Source organism: Protopterus annectens, chromosome 11.part0 (assembly GCF_019279795.1).
Source record: "Protopterus annectens isolate FY-2018-M chromosome 11.part0, PAN1.0, whole genome shotgun sequence".
Classification (NCBI taxonomy): domain Eukaryota; kingdom Metazoa; phylum Chordata; order Ceratodontiformes; family Protopteridae; genus Protopterus; species Protopterus annectens.
Window position 1 is genome coordinate 1,056,594,242 of NC_056745.1, and position 15,867 is coordinate 1,056,610,108.

Below are 15,867 nucleotides of genomic sequence, written 5' to 3' on the forward strand. Positions count from 1 at the left end.
TGGAAATATGCTCTAGAGTAAATAGGAATGAAGGTCAGCAGGACTAAGCAGAATATATGTGTGTGAATGAGAGGGAGGATAGAGGAATGGTGAGGATGCAGGGAGTAGAGGTGACGAAGGTGGATGAGTTTAAGTAATTGGGATCAACACTTCAGAGTAGTGGTGAGTGTGGAAGAAAGGTGAAGAAGAGAGTACAGGCAGGATGGAGTGGGTAGAGAAGAGTGTCAGGAGTGATTTGTGACAGATGAGTACCAGTAAGAGTGAAAGGGAAGGTCTACAAGAGGGTAGTGAGACCAGCTATGTTATATGGGTTGGATACAGTGGCATTGACAAAAAGGCAGGAGTCAGAGCTTGACGTGGCAGAGTTGAAGATGTTACGATTTGCACTGGGTGTGTCGAGGATGGCCAGGATTAGGAATAAGTATATTAGAGGGTCAGCCCAAGTTGGAAGGTTTGGAGACAAAGCCAGAGAGGCAAGATTATGTTGGTTTGGACATGTGCTGAGGAGGGATGCAGAGTATATTGGGAAAAAGATGCTAAGGATGAAGCTACCAGGTAACAGGGAAAGAGGGAAGCCTAAGATAAGGTTTATGGATGTGATGAGAGAGGACATGCAGGTGGTTGGTGTGACACAGCATGATGCAGAGGACAGGAAGAAATGGAAACAGTTGATCTGCTGTGGCGACCTCTAATGGGAGCAGCTGAAGAAGAAAAAGAAGAAGATATCTTGCAAAAAATGCATGAAAATGCTTACCCTTTTATTCTATCCCTTCCAACATTAGTGTCAGCAATATTTATTTATTTATTTGACATTTGTTTACCAGGGTGGTCTGACTGGGTCTGCAGAACCAGTTTTCAGCAAAGGCCCGGGGAGAAAAGCTCCACATACAGTACAATACAAACACAGTATAATCCATTACAGTAAAGATTACATTACAAATACTATACAAAAAATAAGTTGAAAGAACAAACTGCTACAAGATGTTGTAATATCTTACTACGCATCTAAACAGTTTTATACAGTTAAAACATTACAGACGATAATAGTCACTCTCATCAGACATGATGTAGAAACAGCAAACAGAAAGTTAGTGATGCAGACATACAGCGAGAGAGTTAAGAAAAATAGAAGCAATAAAGCCTGAGCAGCAGCTTAATGATATGGTATAGAGTCAGAGAAGGGGTTAGAAGAGATTTAGGATCTTGCAGTCTGTGAAGGATTGAAATATGAGAGAAAGAGGAAGACCTGAGCATTAGGCAGGCTTTATGCACGAGCAGAGACATGTACTTTTGAGATGATTTTTTAAAGAGGCTTTGAAATGGGTTAGGCAAGGAATAAACCTGGTAGCTAGAGGTAGTGAATTTCAATGTATAGAGACAGAGTATGAATACAGAGAGTAACCAGGTTTTCTTGTAGGTTTTGAGATAGCTAAGACATTTTTGTCTTCTAATCATAGGGATCGATTTGGTGTGTACAGTGTGAATAGACTGGCTAGTGCAGGACAGGCAGTAGGCTATGAAAATAAGGTTTTCAAGCCAGTTTAATTCTAGGAGTGGTTTACAGTGGTTTGTGTGATATTTAGAGTTTGTGGCAAACTTTGCAACTTTGTTGTAGCACTGTTCTAACTTTCTTAGGGTAAAATTTTCTAAGTTAGTTAAGATAGGGGCACCATACAAAAGAGAGGGAAGTAAAAATGTTTTTGCAAGGGTAGTTTTGGTTGCTGCAGTTTCTATATAAGAGTCCCAGTTTTAGATGAGTTGTCTTTATATTTTACTGTATATGGGGGTCAAATGAAAGTTTATTGTCAATGATAATACCTAGACGTTTGGTTTCCTGCACAATTTCTATGGCAGTGTTGTCAAATGCAAGGATGTTGAAATTATCAGTGACAAGGGAGGTGTTTTCGGGATGAAAGAGTACTACTTTTGTCTTCTTTGGATTAAGAAAGAGTTGGGCATTTCTTAGCCATGATTCAACTGCTGTAAAGGACTGTTGAGTTTTTGAGAGTAGTTCTGGTAACGATTGAGCAATGCAGATTATGGTGGAATCATCAGCATATTGAATGAGGGTCCCAGGGTGAGAGGCAGTGTGAAGGTTGTTTGTGAAAATGTTGAAGAGTAGAGGTCCTAGGATGGAGCCTTGGGGGACTCCAGCAGGGTTGTGGAGAAAGGGTGAGAGTTTGTTGGACCATTTCACTGCTTATTTATGATCCTTGAGGTAGCTCTGAAACCATTTTACTATGTTATGTGACAAGCCTAAGTTAGTGTGTTCAAAAGTAATAGGTGAGATACTGTGTCAAAGGCCTTAGAGAGATCAAGGAATACTGAGGCTGTATAGCATCCTGCATCTCTGGCCTTGTTCACGGTGTCTGTAAAAGATAATACATCTGTACCAAGATTGTCACTGTCAAATGTTAAGTACATTTATGTTTTGCTTATGTTCTTTTATAGTATGTACCTACATATTTACTGTCAATTGTTAATGTACATTTATTTTCTTTTTGGAGCTTTTCTCCCCGGGACTCCATTGAAAACGGGTTCTTCAATGGCCCAATGGACTATCCTGGTAAACCAACTGCAATAAATAAATAAATAAATAAATAATAGGGCTGTAGCTGTGCTGTGGCTAAGTCAGAAGCCATGTTGGGTTTTAGTTAAAAGATTGTTTTGCAGTAAATATTGCATTACCTGCTGATGGATATCTCTCTCGAGAATTTTGGATATGGGTGACAATATGGATATAGGATGGTAACTGGATGGATCAAAAGAGTTGCCTCCTTTGTGAATGGGGGTGATGTGAGATTGTTTCCATATGGTAGGTACTTCTGATTTGGATAAAGACCTATTTATAAGGATGCTAATTGGGTAGGCAACTGAGTTAGCAGCCAGTTTGAGGTAGTATGGCAGGAGATTGTCAGCTGAAGTAGAGCAGGGTTTTAGTTTTTGTAGCAGTTTCTTAATGGTGTCAGTGGGTATGGGCTGAAATGAGAATGGGGTTTGTATGACATTTTTTTGAGTATGGGGGTTAGTAATGACAAGAGTTAGAAGTAGCTGATGGCCTGGGGTCAGTGTTTGACTAGGTTGAAGGGTGGGGGGGGGGTCCAGCATAGGGGTGTTAGTAAGTCTGAAATTGATTTTATGAAGTGCTTGTTAAAGTTTTCAGCTATTTGTGATGGAGGGGTATCAGGTGATAGGGTGTGCTCTCCATTTCTTCCAGGGTTAAGTAGAGAAGATATGGAGTGCCAAAATTTACTGGGGTTGATTTTATGCTGGAATTGAAGCTGGGAATAAGATGACTTCTTATCTCTGATTAGTTTTGTCACTTTGTTACGTAGTGTTTTGAAATTAACATGATTTTGTTCATTTTTGTTTTGTTTCCAGGTTGACCAGGCTAGGTCCCTTTGCTTCATCAGGTGTTTACATTCCTTAGAGAGCCATGGTGCTGAGTTCTTTTTGATTCTTTTCATACGAATGGAAGCTAGTGTATTAAGTATGTGAAGGAAGGTGTTATTAAAGTATAGTACAACAGCATTAAAGGGTAGTTGTTTAAGGGGTATCCAGTCTATTTCCTGTAGGAGATTGTTGAATTTATGCTGACAAAAATTAATTGAGTTCCTAACTGACTTTACAGTGTGTACTCTTAGTTGCTGGGAGTTTGTTCTAATCGAGTAAGCTGGTAGATGATTGCTCAGGGAGATAGACAGTGTACCAGAAGAGGGGTATTTAGCATGTTGGGATACTAGAATCCAGTCTAAGGTGGATTGGTAGGCAAGATCTTTGCTGTATCTTGTTGGAGCATTGATAAGTTGAGAAAAAACATACAGATTTATACTATTTGTGGGGAAGTCGGAAGCTATGGTTTGCCAATCTATATTTACATCTCCTAAGAATATTCTTTCAAGGTTTGTTGTTAGGGATGTCCAGGATAAAATATTTTCCAACACTGGTATATTGCTACCTGGTGGGATATATATTAGTATTATGCAAATTCTTTTTGATATATTAAGGTTCAAAAAGGAGATTAATACCTGAGCATTGGAAAAGATGGGTATATTACTGGTATAGCATGTGATGTTGAGTGTAGAGGGATAAAGAAGTGCTATCCCTCCCCCTTTTTTTAGATCTATCTCTTCTGATTATTGTAAAGTTTGGCGGCATTATTTCTGAGTCTTTTACATTGGGATGTAGCCATGTTTCAGTAAGGGCTAGTATTTCAGGTTTATTTTGATCAATCCAGGCATGCAGTGGGGCTATTTTATTACATATACTTCTAAGATTAAGTGTAAGTATGTTTAAGTCTTTCAGGTTACTCTTGTGGTTAGGATTAGAGGGTGGGCGAGGGTTAGGATGTATGTCTCCACATTTGAGTAGATAGGTAATGAGGAATGCGTACCATGGGAAGTGTTTTTTATTCCTAGGTAAGAGTACTGGTGTCAAGTGTCGTTTCATAGGAGGTGAGGAGGCCAGTTTGTGGCTTGAATAGAATGAGAGGGTATAGGAGAAAAGCTGAGAGAAGATATGTGAGAAGCTGTGTTGTTTATTGGGGAGAGGGTTAGAGGAGGTTGTTGATGTGTATTGGTGTGTGGGGGTATGCAAAGATATAGCTGTAGTGAGGTTGAAAATTAAGAGTAAAGATGCTAGGCAAGTTAGGAGGCGCATGTCAACTGTGATAGTGGGTTTAAAAATAGTGAAATTGGAATTTGTGTGTTTGAATGTAGTACCGGTGTAAATAAAGATTGTTATCATATGATATGTGTGCAGCTGAAGGTAAGGTTGGAATGTTTTGACTTCAGCATGGGCTTTGATAATGTGGTTAGGTGTTTTACCTTGCAGTTTGTGATAAGGATGGGTGGGGTTGATGTGATTGGTCAGTGGTAAAATTATGGTGCAATGCTAGTTTGTGTGTATAGTAGAAGAGAAGGTGGTAAGCCTGGAGTTAATTTAAAATAGTTTGAGGTGGTGATTGTATTGTGATAGTAGACTAGAGTAAGATGCAAAACAGTATAGTAGTGGGCATGTGAGTTCAAGGGGATGGATGTAAGGGAGAACAGATAAGTTTGGCTAAATAAAAGAAAGTAAGTTGTGCATGAAATATGGGTGTGGACAAGGTTGAGTTGTATGTAATTGGATCATAGGAATGAGGGGAAGTGGTTTGCTTAGGATAAGAATAGAGGTACTGGGGGAGGGTGGGATATGGAGGAAGGGCAGGGGAGCTGAGTCAATTGAGCGAATGGAGTGGAAAGAACCCCCTAGATGGTATACCCCCATAAACAATCAATGAGGCAGGATGTTCATGGATACAAAAGACAGAACCCCCCAGATGGTATACCAACATAAACAATCAGTGAGGCAGGATGTTCATGGATACAAAAGACAGAACCCCCCAGATGGTATACCAACATAAACAATCAGTGAGGTAGGATATTCATGGATTCAAAAGACAAGTTGTCTGAACACTAAATACTTGTCTCGAGTCACAGCATCTAATTTTATATTTATAGGATTTTCAATGTCTTTCCAGGGATACACTGATAAGAGTGAAATATGCTGAAGTGTTAATGTAGCTTCACCTTCAGCAGTAAAAAGGCCTATGAGTGTAGGTGGATGAGTAGGGGGTGGGGATATCCTTCCAGCAGATTCAACACTACAAAACAATGCAAACTAGACTTAACAAATTAAGTAATTTGCATATTGCCTTACATAGATTTAACTTTATTTGTTGCTTCTGTACTTATTGACAACTGCGGGTGAAATTCAGCTGTGCAAGTTTTTAGGTAGTGTGATATGGTAAGTCAGACTACTGCTGCTGCTGCAGAAGGAATATGTGCCTGTTTCAATAGATTTAACTTTATTTGTTGCTTGTGTACTTCTTGCCAACTGCAGGTTCTTTAGGTAGTGCAATATATATATATATATATATATATATATATATATATATATATATATATATATATATATATATAATCTATCACTGATTGTGTCCCTTTCTATCGCAATTTATTTTTGGATTTATCCAGGATTATTGAGTTAAGAACTTGAGATATATGCTACTATCCCACCTCTATCCTAATAATTCCTTAATTGCTCATCTTATGTTGTATTTTGTGCTTGCTTCTAATTTTTATTTCTTTCCTATACTCCATTTCCAGCCTTTAATCTGGTCAAGAAATTGATAAACATACCACACAGATGCCAAAACTGGCTCATAAAGCAGCTGATTTGGTATAGTGGTGCATTGCTCCAACTGTAGTGGACAGGGTCCTGGGTTAAAGCCTTGGCAGTGATGACTTTGAAGCCCAGATAGCTCAGTTGGTGGAGCATCAGGCTTTTAATCTGAGGGTCCAGGGTTCAAGTCTCTGTTTGGGCACATGCTTCTTTAAAGGGTTTTGCATCCACGAAGAAAGAAGTCATTGTCTCCCTCTACTCTTCCCTCATTAGGCGAATTGAGTACAATGCCCCATTTGGCATGTACCTCACTAAACACTTGCAACAACTGGAGAGGCTGCAAAAGTATCTCACAAAGAGGATCCTAGGCCTTAAACATTTGTCCTATTTGGACAGACTAAAAAAACTCCAACTATTCCCTGTTTCATATTGCCTACTTAGAGTCGATCTCTGCTTGACTAACAAAGCCATGTCTGACTCAGCTCTATTAGAAATGCTACCTCTAAAGAAATCCCAATCCCTCCATACCACATGCTCCAGAGACCTCATCCTCATTACCACAATCAACAAAACATCCTGTTGGGACAGGTTCTTAAACCAGAGACTGTCCGTGCTATGGACTAGACTTCCCATACATGTCAAGCAGAGCACCTCACTGGCCCTCTTCAAGAGAAATCTTGATGAGTGGATGGGAAATAAAAGATTTACCACAGGGATCACTCCAGTGGCTCTACTCGACAAAGGCATTGGGAACTAAGGTTGGGTGGTACTATGCCAAGGTAATCCTATAGGCTAGGCTTGTAAAGGCTCCAGGGCCATTAGCCTAGTACATGCCTATGAACCTATGAATACCATTTTTTGTGGTCATGCATTGCTCACAACAGGTTGCAGAAGGCAATGTTAATGTGTGTGTGTGTGTGTGCATATATATATATATATATATATATATATATATATATATATATATATATATATATATATATATATATATATATATATATATATATATATATATATATATATATATATATATATATATATATATATATATATATATATATATATATATATATATATATATATATATATATATATAGCACTTTTCATCGTACAGAAAAATTGAAGTTCAATTAATGTCATGTGCTACAGATGTTGTCACTGATGAAATGTGCTGCATGGCAACACTGGTCCCCATGAAATATGAAATCATGTAAAGATAATGCCTTTTGTCTAACAGCTTCCATGGCTCAGTTTACTCAGAAAGTCTTTTGTACAGTATCAATGCACTGTGTGGAGGTTTCTAATTCCCTGGAGATTTTACAATATTTTGTTTTAGTCAGCAAGTGTGTAACATTTCCCAGAAATGTGCATCTTCAGATACCTCTAGCATGAGTGCCTCTGTGATTCACTTTGATGGTGCACCGGTATAAATAATATCACTAACAAAGGCATTGGGTCAAATTCCTTGAGGGCTAGCTGTTCAATTCCTCTGATGTCAGTTTTTGACACTTTGCATTTGACTGCTTCTGTGAATCATCTTGTTAATGAACTGAGGATATAATGCAAGGAATCAGAGCTGATGGGTCAACTCTACTCAGGATTTAATACTTCCCTTTTCTTAATGACATTCACATTACAGTAAATACACACTGATGACATTCTGATGATGTTAGGATTGATAAAGGTCAGTATAAGATGTTAATTTACTGAATCCCACCACTCCTGTCTCTAACTTTTACATAACTCTGCATTCAAGTATTGTCATATCCACTTCTCCATAATGTTTTGCAGTCATATTTTGGTGTCCAGCTCCATTTGCAATCTTCTGTTCATCTCTGTTTTTTGCTCCAGTATAACTTCTACACTCCATCCTTATCCATCAATGACATGTTCCCTTTCAAAGAACATTTTTTCTGCATATATATTTGCTTTAAGTTAGAGCAACATATTGGCTATGTACTTTTCCTATCTGTGCATTCAGACTTGCAACAACTACCATAGGTGCTCATTCAGCTTCAACATTTATCACAGATGATCATATTTTAATCTCCCTATAAGGTAGTCTAACATGATCTGGCTGGGTGTATGTACGGCACCTACAATATGGAGCTGCTCTTTATGCACAATGGCATTGTCACAAACATGTGCAATAAGCATCAGGGTTTATCACCCAGGGAATGTAAATAATTCTGATTTGGTCACCATCATGGACACAGGATTTCTGAATCCTCATGATTATCTCTCACTGTAACATTTTTTTTATTTGAAGATAATTACTTCAAATAAAGATGATTTTATTCATCAAACTATTATACATTGCTCAAATAACATTTACCACTTTACAATCTTATATAATGAGTTTTATTATCAGTTTTTATCTTATATTTAGCCAAGGATTGCATTTAAATATTATATAAGTCCATGGAAAAAGGTTTGATTACATTCCAGGTATTGCTTCCCATATATTGACATTATCATTTTAAAATTATTGTGCATTCCTCAGATCCCTCACATGGTACTATCTGGAAGGATATATATTTTACTTTATGATTTAAAAAAAGTCAAAAATCACCAACATTTCTACTTTTATTACAGTAACAAAATTACAGCTAAACAAATTACTTTTTACAGTCTATAAATTCTCTCATGAAATTGAGTTTACACTAGAACTAATTTAAAATCTTTTAAAATCTATTTTTAAAATAATACTTTGAAACACTGGATCTTCTCTATTTCCCCATTAAGACTGAGACTATTTTTTCTTTATTGAATTAGATATCACATGAAATAGAATCATTAGGATCTCATTTACTAGTCTATTTAGCAAAGGCTGAAATTATGAAATTGGAAGATATTATAAACACATTTAGTGTGTAAGCCAAGCTTGTTGTATAGATGCTCAAAATTTAAACAAAATCTAGTACAAAAATACATGGAGATGCATCTCCAAGGCAAGATAAGTATCTACATGCATTGTCATGTGTGTATATTTAATTTTGGATACTAACAACACAAATAAATCTCATTTGTCTACTTTTATACAAAAATGTTATTGATTTATAAATTACTTTTAATTAATACTGGAAATACATGAATATTTTTAATTTGCTGATTTGAATCATATTGAAACACTATTCTGACATTTTCCACTTATACAGTAGACTCTGTTTTGGAGAAGATTCTCGTGGAAATGTAGTTATAACATCTTTCTCAGCCTATACACACACACACACACACACACACACACATATACATATATATATATATATATATATATATATATATATATATATATATATATACACTTCTCTTCATCGAAAGTACATCACTTTAAGAAAAAGAAGTAGACCCACACTTACACGAAAGTGCACTTAACTGAAAGTGCACTTCTGTGAAGAATGGTTCAACAAACCATTAAGGAACACTGAGGCACCAAAGCACACTACAGTGGGGAAAAGGGAATTTATCTGTTTCCCCACTGTAGTGTGATCTTGGAGTTGGTATATTTAAGTAGAGGTTGTGGGGGGCACAGCATCCCACATGGGGGGTACAGGCCCCCTGCAAAAACATTGTTTTGGTGTTCCTGATTACTTCGTTGAACCAATCTTCGTGAAAGTGCACTTTTGGTTGAGTACACTTTTGCGCAAGTGTGGTGCACTTTTGCGCAAGTGTGGGTCTACTGTTCTTTTTTGGAGAAGTATTCTTTTGATTAAGTAATATTTATATATATTATATATATATATATATATATATATATATATATATATATATATATATATAACTATATGGATGTTCTTCATAACACTAAAAGCTCAAAAGACTGAAAATGAGAAAACTTCATAGTATAGAAGACCAAAACACTGAAACTTCAAAACACTGAAAACTCAAAACACTGAAATTCAAAACACTGAAACTCAAAACACTGAAAACACATATCATACATATACTGAGTTTAAACAACATAAATCATAACACTTTCCACCAAGTATAAAAAGAGGTGCATGCCCCCGTGCACGCCCTGCTACTTAAATATATCAACTCCAACATTGCACTTAGTGTAGTGAAGTGCAATCATGGAGTTGATATGTAGCAGGGGGTGTGGGGGGTGCAGGTGGGGCTTGCTCCCCTGCTTACATGTGTTGGAAAGTGCTATGATTTATGTTGTTTAAACTCAGTATATATATGATATGTGTTTTCAGTGTTTTGAGTTTCAGTGTTTTGAATTTCAATGTTTTGAGTTTCATTGTTTTGAGTTTTCAAGGTTTTGAAGTTTCAGTGTTTTGGTTTCAGTGTTTTGAGTTTCAGTGCTTTGATATTTCAGTGTTATGAAGTGAATCCACGCACACACACACACACACACATATATATATATATATATAAATCATCAAGACTTGTAAACATTATATTTTCACATGCTGGAGATTTAAATGTCACTACAAGTTGTATATACAATACATTATTTCTTTAGCTGAATTTTATATACTTTAATAATATTTCCAAAGATTGCACTCTGTGGTCTGCCAATTTTTAATTATGGATTGGTTAGAATTTTTTAATACTCATTTTCTGAATGTGTTAGTGTCATAGATTCTCTATTATCCTGTCGATTGGTAGTAGGTAGAAAAATAATAACTGAAAACTGGAAAACGTACCTTTTCTGTTTTTGGGAATTCTTAACCCTCTTCTCTACTATCAGTGAAAAAGGAGTATTTAAGATAAAGCTCTGCTCTAAAATCTGATAGAACCTGGGCAATCCACTGAGGAGTACATTTTGATTTGTATATGCTTTATATGCTTAAGGTTCTTTACTGGCTATAAAGTTTTTTTTTTCTTTAGAGATTTCGAATGCTTCAATACCCTTTCTTTTTATTCCTGTCCTATGTAATGTAAAATTATTAAAGTGTTATTAGCTATAATGTTAGCATTTAATTAGATGATTTTATTCTAATAATCTGGTTTTATTGCTGTTATGTTATCATTGCACTCTATTAAAATTTCAATAAAACTTTTTAAAAAATCCATTCCAAGAAGGACTCACAAATTACAAATAATGTCATAGTTTATACACTTACTTTCATTTCTGGTTCCATCATGGCAGTAACACGAGTGTGTTTGTCCGAAATAACTATAATTCTGTCTTGTATAGTCAGAATATCATGCATGCCAACTGTGTGGAAGGAGTAGTCTGGAGGTACATCATCACATGTTTTGTTCATCAAGTCCACTGTAATATTACCATCTTGTAAGGTAATTATCTTGTTCTGTAAAATAAATTTAATTAATTTATTCATGTCAACAGAGGAACTGCTTTGAGTATAAGTAGTTCACATTATGTAATTCTGCCTATGGGATTATTTACTATTTATTTCTTTATTTGTGGCTTTATGTATTGCAGGGCACAGGTGACACCTGGAGAATGACAGAACAGAAGAAAAAATGCATAGATTGTTACAGTGTATAAAGTAACAAATGAATATACCAAAACGCTGTGTGAAATTGCACATAGTATAACACAATAATACAAATATATCAAAAGCGTCATAAACACAAAACCTTTCTATGCAAAAACAATATATAATCATTCAATTTCTCAAAAACAATTTATAATTTATCTATCACATTTGCTTGATAGTCTAATATGCAGAGATCAACTAATACTTAGATTTATTTCAACTGCTTCTGTTAGTCTAAACACATCCTTTTCAAGATGGATTAACTATATGCTCCATCTAGCTTTAACTCTTCAGATTAGGTTTATAATGTAGCAAGTTTACTCCCAAACAACTGCATGTTGTTAGACTGAGGCTTTCTCTCAAAAGTAGTTGCTAGGCATAAGGTAGAATAAATATAGAAGAATAGGCCTGAAAATATAGAGTCAGGCCTGAGTCTTCATTTATGCATATTGTTTCAGTGAAAGACACTTCAGTAAAAGGGAAAAGATAACCCTTCTGGTTAAGCATGTGATCTGCAGAAATAACAGTTCCCAAGGGAAAGCTACAGAATGTTCCTTTCTCAAGGGAAAGATATGTGTACTTGTAATGGAATGCTAGATAAAGAATAGACAGGCACTGTCAGGCACTTGTGAGACAGGGACTGGGAATTAAGGTTGAGAGGGGTAGATACAGCTACCAAAGGAAAGATATAACATTTTTAAGAAATTTTACAACATAGCAGATCAAATGAGATTCGAGTAGTTAGATGGTAATCAAAAGAAGGACATAAGAGAGGACTAAAGAAATTTTATAGGATCAATAACAAAGCTACATTCCACTGTAACTATTATACAGAAAAACAAAGATTATTTTAGATAAACTGGTTCATATAGACTATGCAGAAAAAGAAGAAGGTGGAATGTTGTATTGACATATTTCAGAATATAATAAAATGAATAATGAAAACATATAGAAAACCTTGATTTCTATTTACAATGTGCCTAGACTTGAAATTGAAACCGCTTGGAAATTACAGACTTTTCTGAATTATTTGTGACTACTTCCAAACCAAATCAGATTAGGGGATACTACAAGGATAAAGAGGGCAAGAACAACAAAAAAGATATATACATGTATATATGTGGTGCAGCCGAAAGCTGTACATGAATTTGAGAAAAACATTAACACCTTTGATAAAATGATTTATATAATTTTCTGGAAAGATTATGTGAAGGAAAACTGAGTTAAAGAGAAAGATGAAGCATTTAAAGTATGCAAATAGAATATGGCTACACTGAGAAACAAATTCCAGCATTAAGATTTTATGCAGTATGTCAAGAAAACTGACGTGTTAAATTATTTAAAGAAAAAAATCCCTAGACTCAGGAAATGGGGTTGTAAATGAACTTTATAAAAACAATGACAGTATCAGGCTAGATACACTAAGACAAGCATTTAGGGATAGCATTGACATCTGGGCCTTTCCAAGCTCCTGGAAAACTTAATTATTGAGCTAGTTTATATGACAGGAGCAAATATTGACTAATTATTATCATACCATAGCATTATTAAATACTTCACTAAACAAATTTTCCATAGTAATTTTCTAACAGTTGAAAGAAGCGATTGATAGAATATGATTAATAGAGTTTCAATAAGGATATATTTAAAAGTAGATCTGTGTTACAAGCTCATAGCTTCTTCAAAAATAAACAGTATTAAGGAATCATTCATTATTTGTGGCTTTTTTAGCTTTCAAATCTGCCTTCAATAATATTAACAAAAGTAAACTTCTTCTGGGAAAAGAGCCTAGACAACAAAATTAATCTTGTAAATTGGAGACTCGTGTAGTAAATTTAACATTTCAAAAAGTGAACACATTAATTAGTTCTCAGATCTGAATGGATAAAGGCAATGCTGCATACTGGCACCTTGGCTCATTTTAATTTATATAAATGAAATTATATAAGGATAACTTGTGGAAACTAATGATATATGTGCCTAAAGTAGCATCAATATATTACCCAATCTTATGCTGTGCTTCTGAAGTTACATTTTTATCATTATCATTGAACTACTCAAAACTGAAAGGTCAGTTGGATAAATTAAAAATATGGGAAATAGTGATATGAAGATAAATATAGCTAAAACAAGATTTAAGACTCTAAAGTCTAAGAAAATAAATAAATTGTATATTAATTACAGACCCAACAACTTGAATGATACTCATAGAACTAGAACATAGAATTTGCATATAGGTTAGCTAAAACAAAAATAAAAAAAGAGAAGTTGGTGCTTTATATCACCTTAATAAAACTCAGTGAATATTTTATTGCTCAATGAATGACCAGAATCATATGTAAAAATCAATAAATTAATAAAGTTTGGGTTAGTTATATGGGGGCATACCAATGATAATCAACTTTTTGCAGAAGGTTTACAGACTTGCTAAACATCTTTGCATTCTATCAAAACAATTAGGAAAGAATTTTTAATGATGAGGGTACATGCCTTAAAGGAGAGGCATCTTAACTGACTGGATAAATGTGACAAAATGACAGCTGATGAAGTGCTAAGGCAAGCATGTGAGGGGAAAAAGAGAAATGGGCCATTACGGTGTATGCATGATTCTTTGAATTACAAAATGCTTCTTAATATAATGAATATGGGTTTATATATTTTAGAAATGTTTTAAAACCATATAATAAGTAGGTCAAGTATACCATATTTTAATAGTATAATTAAAGGAGAATGTAAACAAAAAAGCAAAGGGAAACATGAAAAGAAAAAGTATTTTGGCATCTTCATTTAGGAAATTAGAAAACGCAAATAACTCTGAATATTTATATGTCATACTTTATAGGAAATATAACCATTTATCTGAAGTAAAAAAATCTGAAATATTGGAGAGTAACATGATAGTCAGAATGTATACTAAATCTAATGAGCTAGATCCATGGAGATGTTAGAATAGTTCAAAAAAGTAATAGCTGTTGCTACACTGTGGAATGGTAAGAGTACTTGGTAGAGCTTGAGGTGAGTACTTTACTGAATATAAACAAACAATATGGTAGTTGGATAATTTTTATGCAAGATTCATAAAATAAGGTTGCGGTGGTGCAGTGGTTAGCATTGTCTGCTCACAGCAAGAGGTTCTCCGGTTCGATTCTCAGCTGGAACGCCTTCTGTGTGGAGTCTGCATGTCCTCTCCGTGGTCGAGTGACATTTAAAAGACATGCAGGTAGGTGTGTGCGTGAATGGGCATGCCTTCTTTGAAGGTTGGGTGTTGGGTTGGCATCTCAGCACCATATAAAGCCACTGCCAATCATTAGTGGACCAGAGTTCCGCTGTGGCGACCCCTAACTGGGAAAAGCCAAAAGACATCTCTCATTCATAAAATAAAACATAGTAAGAGTTACTTGAAAAGAAGGATGAGAGTAATTAAGCCCAACTTGAAAGCTTCTTTTATATTGTCCGTGCAAGTTTAATGTAGGAGATCAATGCAGTGCGAACATTATGTCTTTCATATCATATTTTATATGTTATTTTATTAATATTTTATTTGTATTTCACTATTTATACTGTGTAGCAAGTAATGGTTCAACCAATCAGGCAGTCCATCACTCTATAGATTGACAAAGGTCCTTATGTGTATAAAAAAAAGATCACAGCAAACTTTCATTTATTTTATTGACATTTATTTACTGGGAAGGTCCTGATGGGTCATAAGTACCCATTAACAGTAGAGGTATGTGGAACAAAAAGTTCTAGACACATAAAACATACATATTTTCAGTGCACAAGAATAGCCAATACATGTGTTGCATGACAAATGGGTTTAGAATTCATGAATACAGGACAAAAAACATTAGTTAATTGAGATAAAAAACAAAATACAGTCAGTTAGGATTGTAACTGTTATGCATAAAAAAATTAAAACAATATTTAGTCAGGATTATAATACTATAGCACATATTCTGTAATGTTTATAAAAGAAGAGGGATTGAAGAGAGACAAAGAAGCATAAGAGAATAAGGATGGATGCGAGAAAAGAAGAATGAAAAAGACTATATAGCTAAGTCAAAGAGAAGGGTATTATCAGAATATAGCCTGTATTTCATAGTAGTTAAAAAGGGTCTATTTTATATATTCGAATGTTTAAATGTTCGAATCACTAAAGATTGAACTTTAGGGATTGAACATTTAAATGTTCGAATATATTAAAAAATTAAAAAAAAAAAGTAAACAAAATAAATTAAAACTAAAGGGT

The 15,867-nt window shown here is 35.0% G+C and overlaps 1 non-coding gene across 1 annotated transcript; it reads left to right on the forward strand.

Annotated features, from left to right (window-relative positions):
- The first annotated feature begins 6,294 nt into the window (after positions 1-6,294).
- TRNAK-UUU lies at positions 6,295-6,367 on the forward strand. Its single transcript has one exon. It is a non-coding gene; the product is annotated as a tRNA-Lys (tRNA).
- Positions 6,368-15,867: the final 9,500 nt, after the last annotated feature.